This window comes from Neovison vison, chromosome 8, assembly GCF_020171115.1.
Source record: "Neovison vison isolate M4711 chromosome 8, ASM_NN_V1, whole genome shotgun sequence".
NCBI lineage: Eukaryota > Metazoa > Chordata > Mammalia > Carnivora > Mustelidae > Neogale > Neogale vison.
Genome location: NC_058098.1, coordinates 25,031,039 through 25,044,616, shown reverse-complemented (window position 1 = coordinate 25,044,616; position 13,578 = coordinate 25,031,039). Strand labels below are relative to the sequence as shown.

At 46.0% G+C, this 13,578-nt stretch overlaps 1 long non-coding RNA gene across 1 annotated transcript; it reads left to right on the top strand.

Moving 5' to 3' along the window:
* The first annotated feature begins 7,096 nt into the window (after nt 1-7,096).
* On the top strand, nt 7,097-13,489 carry LOC122915582. Its single transcript, XR_006386069.1, has 3 exons — nt 7,097-7,525; nt 10,120-10,399; nt 13,221-13,489. It is a non-coding gene; the product is annotated as an uncharacterized LOC122915582 (long non-coding RNA).
* The last annotated feature ends 89 nt before the right edge of the window (nt 13,490-13,578 follow it).

Here is a 13,578-nt window from a genome sequence, read left to right as displayed (position 1 = left end):
AACACATACGCCATCAAGAACCAAGGAGCAGTATGCACAGGACAGATGTGTTTTGACAACTAGGATAGTAACCTAGAGAATGGGGCGGGGGGCCCCTGCTGGCTCTAACGGCTGAGCATACTACTCCACTCTAGATCTTGAAGTGGTGAGTTCAAGCCCCATGTTGGGTCTAGAGACCAATTTAAAAAAATGAATGGTGAGAAATTCGTCAGAAGAATGAAGGGGCCTAGAGGAAGGACACAGAAGATTCTCCCTCTTCCCCACCCGCAACAAGGCACCACTACCTCCCCCCAGCTGAGGACTCTGCCTTCTCCACCCCTGGTCCAACGCCCAGTCCAGTCCTGTCGTCCTGCGTTGTAAACGACTCACACCTCCACCTGCAATACCAATGGACAAGGCACCCTTCGTCTCTCACCTGGATTATAACATCGTAGCCGGAAAAGACTTTTCAAAACATAACCCGAATCATGTCACTCCCTGGTTAAAACCCTCCAGTGGCCTCCCCCACAACACAGAAGGAAATTCACCTTCTTCACCACAACCCCCAGCCTCTGCCTCTCCTGGACTCCAGTTGTCTCCCCGCCAGCCCCTTCCCTTCCCTCGGCGCAAGCTGGCCTTAACTTGCTCCCCACCAGGTTGCTCCCTACTGCAGGCTTGTTGTGCAAGCCATTCCCTCTCCCTCTCCCCCCACCACCCTGCATGGGTAGTTTCTTCTCATCCTTTAGATCAACTTAGAAATCGTCTCATGTGAGAGGCCCTCCACTACTCCCATTTCAACCTTCATTTCTTTCAGAACACTTAGCACAACTTATTATTTTATTGGATGGTCTGTTACTTGTTCTGTGTCTGTCTCTCTGACTACAAATTATGAAGGGAGAGACCGTGGCTCATTGATACACTTCTGGGCTTGGTACACAGTGGGTGTTTAATAAATATCTGAGGAATACATGGATGATAGATGGATGGATGGATGCATGCATGCATGCATGCATGCATAGTAGATAGATGAACTCACCACCACTAATCCAGGCCCTGCTCCCATCTGAGGACACACTACTGCCAGAAATCAGAGGGGAGGCAGGGCCAAGGACTTCAAATTTTCCATTTGCATAAAGATATGTTTCAAGGAGAAAAAAATCCTTATCTCTTTTAGGTGATATCTTAAAGCAAACAAAGCCAGGGCACCTGGGTGGCTCAGTGGGTTAAAGCCTCTGCCTTCAGCTCAGGTCATGGTCCCAGGGTCCTGGGCTCTCTGCTCAGCAGGCAGCCTGCTTCCCCTACTCTCTCTGCCTGCCTCCCTGCTTACTTGTGATCTCTCTCTGTCGGATAAATAAATAAAAAATCTTAAAAAAAAAAAAAAAGAAAACAAAACCTAGTTTGAGACGTTAGATGGAGTCAAGCTGCTTTTCCTTCTAGTATAAACTTGTAATTCATATATTTCACTTAATGACACTCACCTTCCCCCATAATAAACCCAAATGCTTGAGGTTGGACAGAACAAGCCAGATCTCACATGGATCCTGAAATATGAAAATATTCATATTCTTTTAGATGCATATGATAAATTTCCACTTCTTGAGATTTTCTAAAGAAATCATCAGAGATTCAGAGAAAGATTTAAGGGCAAGTCTGGTTGCCACAGCTTGGTTTTATGATGAAAATTTGGGAAAAAATGGAGCACCTGGGTAGCTCAGTGGGTTAAGCCTTGGGCTCAGGTCATGATGTCAGGGTCCTGGGATCAGGCCCCGCATCGGGCTCTCTGCTCAGCAGGGAGCCTGCTTCTCTTCCTCTCTCTCTGCCTGCCTCTCTGCCTGCTTGTGATCTCTGTCTGTCAAATAAATAAATAAAACCTTTAAAAAAAAAAAGAAAAGAAAAGAAAATGTGGGAACAAGCTACATGTCCAACAACAGAGGGTTTTTTTATGAAAAATTCTTAGTAAGGAATATTGCATAGCCATTAGAGTCATGCTTTTATTTATTTATTTTAGGATTTATTCATTTGAGAGAGAGAAAGAGCAAGAGTGAGTGCGGTAGGGAGAGACAGGGGAGAGGTAAAGTGAGTCTCAAGCAGACCCTGTGCAGAGCACAGAGCCCAACATGGGGCTCGATCTCACAACCCTGAGATCAGGACCTAAGCAGAAACCAAGAATCAGACACTTAACTGACTGCACCAACCAGGCGCCCCTCACGTCATGCTTTCAAAGAGCATTTGGTGTCAAAAGAAAATGCTCACAGAAAACCAGGATCCAAAATGATCTAGAATAAGATCCCAGATTTGAATATGTATAAAGGAAATTAATTCAAAAGGTTGGTTGTGATTGTCAGATGGCTTGAGTTGGTAGGATTGCACGTGATTTTCTTCTTAATATCTTTTTCAAACATTTTATGGTGAACATAACTGATTTTTATCATTACAGGAAAACAATGCTCAATTTATTCAATAAATAGGATATCAAACACCTACTCTGTGCCACGTAAGCAAGACAGAGCAAGAATGGCTTCTGCCTCATGAAGCTCATGAGGGAGACGACATTCAACAGCTCAGCCAATAGACAGACACATGACTACAAATTCCAATGATGGCTAAGAAGGAAAACTGTAGAGGTACTGAGAGAGATAACAATGCAAGGGCAGCCCCATTTCAACAGGGTGCCAGGGAAGCCCTCTCAGATGCCATACATAAGCTGAGACCTGCCGGATGAGTAAGTTAGGCAAAATGTGAAGGAAAGGGATCAAGGCAATGGGACCAGAATGTGAAAAGGTCCTGACACAGGAACAAGGTAGGTATATCCAAGAAACTGAAAAGAAAGCCAGAGCGGCTAAAGAGATTAGCAAAAAGTGTTGGAGAATGAGATTAGAGGGGCAGACAGGAGTCACCAGAAAAAGCCTCACAGGCCAGGGCCAAAAAGCCAAAAGTACTCTGTGCACAATGGTGAATTATTGATGAGTAATTAGTGACAGAAAGAGAGAGAGAGAGAGAGTTATGTGTACCAAATTATGTGATATATATATATATATATATTTTAAAAATATATATAAATACATATATATTTATATATATGTAATATACCAAATTATGTGTGTATATATACACGTATATATATATATATCACATAATTTGGTATATTATATATATTTATATATATAAATATATATGTACTTATATATATATATTTTTTTTTAAGATTTTATTTATTTAGAGAGACAAGGAGCAGGGGCCGGACAGAGGGAGAGAGAGAATCCCAAGCAGACTCTGTGCTGAGCACAAAGCCTGACATGGGGCTCAATCCCATGACCCTGAGATCATGACCGGAGCTGAAATCAAGAGTCAGATGCTTAACCGACTGAGCCAGCCAGGCACCTCTGAGTTATGTCATATATTTTTAAGAGAGAAAATACTGAACCAGAGCTTCAAAGCAACAGACCCATAGAGCTTTGGGAGAAAATCCAACGTCTTTATTTAATCATGAGAAGTCAGAGGATTTGTCCAGAGCCATCCAAACTGACCACTCCAGGGGGCCCATATCCCTGCCCAATGCCATTCTGAAAAAGAGTCAAGACAGGAGAAAGAACAGGTGAAGACGGAGGGAACTCCCTGCCCCACTTTAAACGCTCAGAGCCACTGTCTGATTCCCATAACCATCACATAACAGAAGGCAAAGAAACATTAGCCAATCTGACAGACAGAGAAACTGAGAAGTTGGCCCATTCATTTGTTCATTCACTCATTTATTCAACATTTGCTACATGTTAAGTAGAGACAGGAATAGACAAGAGAAGTAAGACACGCCCTAGCCGTCGAGAAGCTCACGGACTAGTAGAACAAGAAGACAAATGGCGTGTTCACAAGCTTTGGTTTCAGGCACATCTTGGGCTTGAATGCCCATCCTGCCTCTTCCGTGGAGATGTCACCTAACTCGTCTGAGCCACGGTTTCTTCATCTCTAAATGGGGACATGGGTGATGACGGTGATGCCGCCGTGGATGAGGATGGTAACAATGGATTGGCGTCAGGGTGGAAAGCGTTTTCTGAGTGCTCATTAGGGTTTGGTGGTTGTGGCCACAGCCTTAGGATTCAAGTTGATTGTGCATGACCCTTCTCTCCTTCTCAGGCAAAGCTAGTTCCACATAACGTAAACCCCAAGCTGGCTGAAACCACAGGCAAATGCCACCCAAGTGACCCCCGCAGCTATATATGGAGCCAACTTACTGCACTTTCAGAACAGGATGACCATTAGCAGCAATGGGTAACCAGTGATGGCAAAGTCGTAGCAGGTGCTCAGAGGGAGAGCAGCAGAGACAATGCCCACCAGCTCCTTGCCCCTCTGGGAGTAATGAAAAGCTCCTCTTGGCACAGTCACACTCACCTCTGGCCTACAAAGTCAAGACCACAGGCCTGACAATGGACATTGACATCTGTGGGGCAACTGGGTAGGAAAAAAAAAACAAAGCCAAGACACAGACACTTGCAAACGCATCCTAGAAGTAAACATTTAGCCTTTTAAAACCTCTCATGCATTTGTGAGAAGGTATATTCACCAGTACAGTTGCAGCTGAATGTACCAAGAAAACTCTATCCTTCTATTAACAATGAAAACTCAGTGACATTAAAACATTTCTATACCTGCCTTCATTTTTTTTTAAGATTTTATTTATTTGTCAGAGAAAGAGAGCACAAGCAGGGGGAGTGGCAGACAGAGGGAGAAGCAGGCTTCCCTGCTGAGAAAGGAGCCTGGTGCGAGACTTGATCCCAGGAACCTAGGATCATGACCCGAGCCAATGGCAGACGCTTAACTGACTGAGCCACCCAGGCATCCCAACCTGCCTTCATTTTGATAAAAGCACAGTAAAATATCCATTTCTTTGGTAAAGAAACAATTTTTAGGGGTGCCTGGGTCGCTCAGTGGGTTAAAGCCTCTGCCTTCAGCTCAGGTCATAATCCCAGGGTCCTGGGATCCAGCCCCACATCGGGCTCTCTGCTCAGCAGGGAGCCTGCTTCCTCCTCTCTCTCTGCCTGCTTCTCTGCCTACTTGTGATCTCTGTCTCTCTAGTAAATAAATAAAATCTTTAAAAAAAAAAAAGAAACACTTTTTAAAATCCATATTTTTTTGTTACAAATAAGGTTTGAGTAGTTGCCAAAATCTAGGGAACATCTAGGGAAATGGTATAAAATCTGAGAGAAAGGTGGGTGAAAAAAACTGAAAATGGCCAACACAATAGTAAACAATGATGATGGTGATGATGATAGTAAATTACAGAATACTCACATATGCTAACCGTGGTGCTAATCTTGTTACATATTTCATCTCGCTTAACCCTTGTGACAATCCCATATAAGGACAGCGTCATCCCTACTTTACAGATGAAGAAACTAAGACACAAAAACGTTGGATCATGCCCAAGAGCACACACCAGCAGCCAAGTGAACCAAGATTCACACCCAGGTCTGTCTGGCCACAAAGCTTATATGCAGAAAGTTCGCCTCCTCCTAAAACCTATATTCTTTGCCTTTGAGAACTCATAAAGCCCACTGAAAATCCCATGAGAGATCCTAAGAAATGAAAATTGACCCAAATTTTACAAGCAACATAAGAGTGTGCAGGGACACAAGGTCCCTGATGGAGGCCCCTCTGAGTTCCTGCTACTGGCCAAGATCTGCGATTGATTACACCAGAGAAGGAAACTGAGGCAGGAATGCTGGACATGACCGCTGAGTTCCAGGGCTAGAAAGACATAGACAGGCATATAAATGTGTACACAATATGTGTCTATGTCACTAAAGAAACACCTATGAAAGGTCAAAATCCTGATGGCTGTCAGTAGGACACACAGAGCTCAGCCAGCCCTATTGAGACATCTTCTCACAGAGGCCATTAAGAATTTGTACCTGCCTTATCATCGGCACCTGTGATCTCAACCAAGCCTTGGCCAGCCCTGAAAGGGTCCTCTCTTTCAAGAGTCAGCAGGTGAAATCACTTAGGGCTTGGGAACAAGCAGGTCCTTTTACCCAGTGTGATAAGCCACCCTGAGTGAAACGCCTTCCCATAAATCCTGGATTAGCAGAATTCAATGGCTGCCCCACCTCCTAAATCTAAAGGAGAGAAAGACAAAGAACTTGGAGGTCTCAAGGGCCACTAGAGGCTACATCCGGGATGTGCCCTTTCCCAGCATCTGAAGTTGGATTCATTCTTTGGGTCCAGAGAACCACTTGGAGGTACCAAATTCAAAGGCCACATCCACCAACTGCTGTCACAAATGATGCCTAAAAGATGACTCCATTTCCTTCAGATGTCCAAGAAAAATAACACCAAGACAGTTGGGTTTTGTCTTCTACTTATCATCATCTATAAAACTCTAGGTTCTGCCCTTTGAGAAAAGGTCAAATGTCATTCGTTTTATGCATCCGACGTTTCAGCAAAACCCAAAATGGGACATTTGGCAAATGGAGCTATCGTTGAGGTTCACAGCATGAGAACCCCCATGGGGCTGAAGCGAGCCCTGCACCAAACACGTGGAGCCTGCTTGAGGGCAGGGATCCGGGCTAACTCCCCAGCCTCAGGTGGGCAGGAGCAGGCATTAACCAACCCCTTAGTCAACATCATCGCTCTCTCTCTCCCAGACTCTTGCACTGATCATACAGGATGTACAAAATCACAAAATTTCAAGCGGTAGGAACCTAACAGGTGACTAGGCGCTTCTCTAAAATGGAGGAGGAGCCAGAGTTTAAACTCCTTAAACTAGAGTTTAAGGAGTCATTAAATGAGGTAACAGAGGAGAAAAAAACTAAAATTCTTGAGTACAAATGAGCACCACACGAGGCTACAGACTCTGTTCAAGTTTTATCCCAAGTGCAATTAGGGAAAGGAAAGAGGGCTGAGCAAATTCTAGAACTCCTATGCTTCAAATTCCCCAGGCAGCACGCATATTCTCAGCGGTTGCAGACACTGTGTATGTTCCCATCCTGCATCCAGAGCTTCCTTCTTATCTCATACATCCGATATAAAAAAGTCACTTGACAGGAAGGCTGTCTCTAAACACTCTGTCCCTCACATCCCCACCCTAGCACTGGTCACCGCTGAGTGCTGACCACAGCGAGGGCACGGTCCCGACAGCAGAACAGGTGTCCCACTGGGCTGGCACTTGGCACCCTTACTCGGCCTTCCGCTCTGCCATGCACCCAACACTCCCCCCCCAGCTGGAAGATAACAGGTTTAACATAAGGAAAGGTTTAACATAAGGAAAGGACAGATACCTGGCCTGTTCCAAGCAACCTGAACACCCCTGAGAAAGACACCGGCAAATGTCGCAGCCATTAGCAGGTGCTGATCTTGGCAGTCAGCCTGTATCACGCCACCCTTATCAGCACATTTGGATCATGCCCCTTTATCTCTGACAACTTCTGCGAGAGACACGGGACTATAAAATGAGATGCAGCTTTGCTTCTGACAGTTCACAGGCAAGAGAAGGAGGAGAGACACCTTCCAGAAACGTCCGCCTATCAACAGAGACCCATCGACACTGGCTAAGGTAAGAACTTGCTAAATGAAAATTCACGAAAGTAAAGGTCAAAACTCTGAGGCTGGAACAAGTATAGAGCAGCTTAGCAGAGGATCGATACCTAGGGTTTTGTGTTGATCATCTCCTTAGCAAAGCCCCTTCCCTACTGAAATGCACAGCACTCTGCCTAGCATGGTAGATGTTAACAATTGCCTGGTAGGCAACTGCTTTTAAAAATGGGGCATCTTTTGGGGCACCTGGCTGGCTCAGTCGGTAGAGCATGTGACTCTTGATCTCAGGATCGTGAGTTCGAACCCCCCATTGGGTGTAGAGATTACTTAAATAAGCTTTTTTCAAAAATTAATTAAAATAAAATCTTTTTTTTTTTTAATGGGGGATCTTTCCTGGGATTCTTGAAGATTCCATTCAAAACAATGTCTTTACAATCGTGCCACAAATTCAGTCACAGGCAGAGAATTTTATTATTTCTCCATCACAGGACACCTACATGTTGCCTTAGACAGCAAATTCCAATTTCTCACAGATGAAGGTAAAATGAGAAAAATAATGACAACGTAATGAGCTTTCTCCTAAAGTCTAACAAATTCAATGTGAAAGATGTCACTGTCTTCCCATTATGTCTTTCCCATCATTTGGGCAATAGCGGTTCTTCTCGGTCTTGGTAAATGGCGGGCAGTTTGATTTGGGCAATGTCTATGCATGGCAAGGGCACAGGTCAATGAGCCTGAGCTTTTTTTTTTTTTTTAGATTTTATTCACTCATTTATTTGAGAGAGAGAAAGAGAGCACCAGCAGGGGGGAAGGTCAGAGGGAGAGGGAGAAGCAGGCTCCCCACTGAAGACCATGAGATCATGACCTGAACAGAAGGCAGACACTTAACTGGCTGAGCCACCCAGGCACCCTGTTGAGCCTGACCTTATTAAACCTGACAAGGTAAGAAAATGCAAGCAGACAGGAACTCCAGAGTCTACTGGTTTTGCTGAGGGAAAAAACCCTAAGACACAAATCTCCCTAGTACCTTAACCTGAGAGGAAGCCTTGAGAGAATCACTGTAAGGGAGGAATCTGATGGCCAGAGGAGAGAAGCTACCCTTGAGTCACACACCTGAGCTCAGAGTCAGACAGGGATTTTCTGCTGCATAGACCCAGCTTTCTGTCTTCTTGCTGAGGCTAAGTCTCCTCAGCTGGAAATGGGGTAGTAAGTATTATCTAGCTCCTGGATTTGCTGTGAGGATTACATAAGATGTTGGGGACCAAGGGCTTAGCACACTGATCAGTACCTACACTGACCAGTACTCCATAAGTAGATATGTACGGACACATCCCAATAAAGAGAGGGAAAGTCAAGTCTTACAAGTTCACACATCCACAGCAGCTATGGCTGCTCATCCCTGGCCAAAATAAAAAGAAGCCACATGCTCTGTGGTTAACAGGCCCATCCAGTTCCCTGCAATAGAAGAAGCGACAGGAAGTGGGTAAATGGGTTAACTCCGTCATCAATCCACATCCAGAGGAGCCTCCTTTGTGCCAGCCAACACAACAGTGAGGTCGGTCCAATGCCACCATCAGATCATGCCTGTGCTCTCCGAGAACACAGGAATAGGCTTTAAAAAGATGAAAGAAGGGGCGCCTGGGTGGCTCAGTGGGTTAAGCCGCTGCCTTCGGCTCAGGTCATGATCTCAGGGTCCTGGGATCGAGCCCCGCATCGGGCTCTCTGCTCAGCAGGGAGCCTGCTACCCTCTCTCTCTCTCTGCCTGCCTCTCCATCTACTTGTGATTTCTCTCTGTCAAATAAATAAATAAAATCTTTTAAAAAAAAAAAAAAGATGAAAGAAGGCCTGACATGGTCATGCTGACATAAAGGTAGCTCTAGCCTCTGCACCCTGAGATGAAATGTCAGGACAGCCCAATGACCAAAGGGGTAGATGGTGCCAAGCCTGGAAATGATTGATTGGGTGATTTAGTCCTGATTGAGCAAAACTACCAGCTGGAGTCTGGCCAGTGGGCTCAGGTGAGAACATTACCTGCTCTGTACCACAAGATTCACCCTTGGTAAAATGAGGATATACCCTCCTTCTCAGGGTTGTGTAGACAGTTTAGACCAACTGATGTCCATTTATTCTCTGCAAAGGGGCTGACACATAGAAAGCTCATACCAACAAGGGCAGTGCTATATACTAGTTGACCAGAAGCTGGGAGAGACTTTGACCACCACTGGAGTGACACCTTTTGTGGCTGGACGATTCAAAATTCTTGAATTCCCCAGTTGATATGTCAGAAGGCTCCAAGAATATTTGAAAAAGGAACACTGGCAGGAGGATGTGGACCCTAGAGGTAAGGCTGTTGGCAAGGTTTGGTCTGTGCTCAAAGGTTGCCACCAGCTGTAGACATCTTGATGCCAAGCTGAAAAAGTAGAAAAAACAAGACTTTGACTGCCATGTGATGGAACATTTTCCAATGAATACAATATACAGACAGAATATCAATAATGTGAGTGGCACCTTTCTGCAAGAGCTGGGACCCTTGCATGTGTGTATCCAATACAAAAAAACTGGCACCCCTATGGTCCCCTGAAGTGTGGTGTCTGACAAAGCTCTCTCTTACAGGTATCAGTTGCCAAGATGCTGACCCTCTGGGCCCTGGTCATCACGATGACCGTCCAGGCAGGAGCACTTGACCTGCAGACTTCATCTTTACTGCTGGGAAATCTTCCTGTCAATCAATTAGCCACTGAGGCTTTCAGAAAAGCCCCTCTCGATCTAACTGGAAGACGGCTCAGTAGTCCCCAGAGAACCCCTCCATTCAGAAAACGTCAAGCTAGGACCCCAGGAGGCAGGTGTCTACCCGTGGCCAAGTACTTACTGTCCCAAAGCAAACTTGAAGAATGTAAGTAAAAATTGTTTCACCTATATATCTTTGATCTTCCACCCCCTCGCACAAACTTCTCATTTCTAAGCCCAAAAGCTAATTATACCTTCAATAAGGAGAATGCATCAGTATCGCCTTGGGAGCTCGTTAACAAAATAGCTGCCTGGGCTCCACTTCCAGACACTGTGGTATAACGGTACTGCAGTGGACCTGAAAACCTGGTTTTCTAATAAGCTCCAAGTTGATTTTGAAGTGCTTGTCTGTAGTCATGGGGAAGGACTGCTCGAAGCAACCCTGGAGAAGAGAACTCTTGGATCCTGCCAAATGTCTGGTTACCTGCCTTTTATGGGACCTTTATCGCCTGGACACTGCCAGGAGCTCCCACAGCTGCTCAGGGCTGTGCTCTACAGCTCATCCCCAATACCCACAGGTGCTTAGAACACCAACCTGGTTGACAAGGAGGCAGGAAATGGGAAATTCAGGTCCACTACCAAACCCGCTGACCAGATATGCTGTCTCCAAGCTCCCCTCTCACACCCTTGCTAAGTCTCAGTCTCCCCCTCAAAGATGTGGCATTCTGTCCTCCAGCAATCTCCTAGGGTCAGAGAACAGAGGAGCTCAGGAATTCCAAGGCTTGGCAAAGAAGTGACTCTTTTTGGAGACCAAGAAAGGAGTAGGACTCATCAGCAAATGAAGGCCAGGAGGAGAGCCCACGATGGCCTTTTGCAGCTCTGGCCTCTGCAGCCAGCCTTCCAGGATGTCAGGACAGGGTGACGTAAGGGAATCAGTGCCTGCCTAATGATCACAGTGCCCAGCCCCAAAGCTCACACATCCACTGGTTTGCCTCTTCAGGAACATTTCCTCCTCTCTGTCTACTCTCATCCTGCCTTATGACAAAATCCTTGAAATATATAGAAAAGTTTCAACAGCGGTAAAAATAACAGTTGTGGGGGCACCTGGGCGGCTCAGTCGGTTAAGCGTCCAACTCTTAATTTCAGCTCAGGTCATGATCTCAGAGTTGTGAGATCGAGTCCCCTGTCAGCTCCTTGCTCAGTGCAGAGTCTGCTTCAGATTCTCCTCCCTCTCCATCTGCCCCTCCCCCTCCTCGTACCCTCTCTCTCTCTCAAATAATATATATCTTATTATATATATTATTATATATAATATATATCAAATACATAAATCTTAAAAAATAAAAATTAAAAAATAATAGTTGTATACCCAACACCAGCACCAATTGGTGGTGCTGGTTGTTAATTTCATTGTCAGACATCAAAAACCATTAACGATACATACAACAAATACTCTTGTAGACACAACTGAGATTAAGGAATAAAACCCAGCCATAGGGCTGAAGTCCCCAGGGCTCCTGCAGGGCTGCAGGGTGGCCTCCCTCCCTCTCTCCCCTTCTCCTCTCACCCCTGGAGAAGACCTCTGGCCTGATTATTTTTCCCTTGCCATTTCTCTATATGTTGTGGTATGTGGCTATTTCTTCTTAATATTAAAAACTGCAGCACATGTTATAAAGTTTCCCGAAAGGTAACCTGCTTGCAATGTCTCAATCTTGTTTCTGAGGTCATTCATCTGTGTTTAATGAGCAAGACTTTCCATTCACTTTCACCATGGTATTCTAGATGAATCTTCGATAATGTGCATCTATTCAATTTCCATTTTGTGTAATTCTCCGCTACTCCAAACAACGCTGACCTGAACACCCTTGTGCGGGTCTTGTGGTGTTCGTGGGAAATTCTCTGCACATCCTCATCACCCTCCACAGGCAAGTGCTCTGCAGAGTGTGGAGCCCCACGCATGGAAGGCAGCAGCAAGGCTCCCAAAAGCCAAGGCTCATCAGCTCAACAGGGCTGGTACTTGTGAACTTCTTCCTGCTACTCTGTTTTCCTTCGGTCCAATTAACTTGTTTGCTGAGGTAGGTAAGGTTGACCACCACCCGGATGCAACAGCTCCCCTTCTGAGTTTCTTCCTCAGGCCACTGAGAACAGTGTGATTGGGTAGGACCCCCATGACTTCCCGGCTCTCCAAGCTGGCTCTTGACCCTCTCTCCTTCCCCACCATCTTCTGGGAGTCCACATCCCCCTGCCCTGCTTACCTCCAGCGTAGACACAAAGACATGGTGAGCACCTCCTCCACCCTAATGATAACAATGCTGCAGAAGGATCAGCACTGATGCAGATGTCCTCTTAGTGTGGGCAACTTGTCAAAGGTGCTAAGACCTCCCAATGACCCACGAGGGGTAAAGGAGGCCTGGAGAAGAGACTTGCACAGAATCACACAGATGGAGACATAAGAGTCCTGATCTATCGGCACCACCACCTCTGCACTAGCCACCTCAACCCTATTCTGCACTTAAAATCGGCCTAACTCCTTACTCCTGTCCTCAGCGACCCATGCTGCAGGCTCTGTCATGCATTCCTGGACAGGTGCAGAGACTGGGGCCCAGGAAAGAGAAGACCCTGCCTTGGGCCATTTGGACTTATAGGAACAGAGTCTAGACCTTATAAACCCAGGGCTGTTGGGCTCGAAAGCTAAACTAAGTCCTTCCATGCCATGCCCAGCCTGCTTTAGAGTAAAATACTCAACACCAGGTTGGCCTCAGGTAGGTGCTAATAAATGTTAACTCTTGACAGAAGACAGGTTATCTCTGCAACGGCAGGCTGTCCTGTAGGGGGCAGGGGCAGGGATGGATATATCCAGAAGGCATGACATACAGGACCTATGGGCCTCACAATTCAGAGGTGCTGGTTTTCCAGCTGGGAAGTTTCCTCTGGCTGAATCAGTTGCACAGCCAACAGCAGGATCATGTCTCTTGACCTGTTTTCAGATATGAACACCACCTTGCCCCCAAAGATCCAGAAGAAGCTGATGTGTGAGAAGGTACTTCTGTCTGGTACAATTGGAAAAGTGCTATCCACGGTGACTAACTCCGACCTACTGTCTATATTAGACATCACTTCAGCCCTCAACTTACCTGGAGGTGATGCTCTTGGTGGCATCCTGGGCAAAGGAAGTGGTGGCCTGACCTCTCAGCTCCCACTGCCATCACTCTCAAAAGTCACTGACACCCTCAGTATCGCAGGGGATCTGGGCAGCCTACTACCCACTGGTGCAGAGAAGAATCCTGCAAAAGGACTCGTCGACACCCTTGGTGTTGCAAATCTCCCCCTGCCCCTGAATGATGT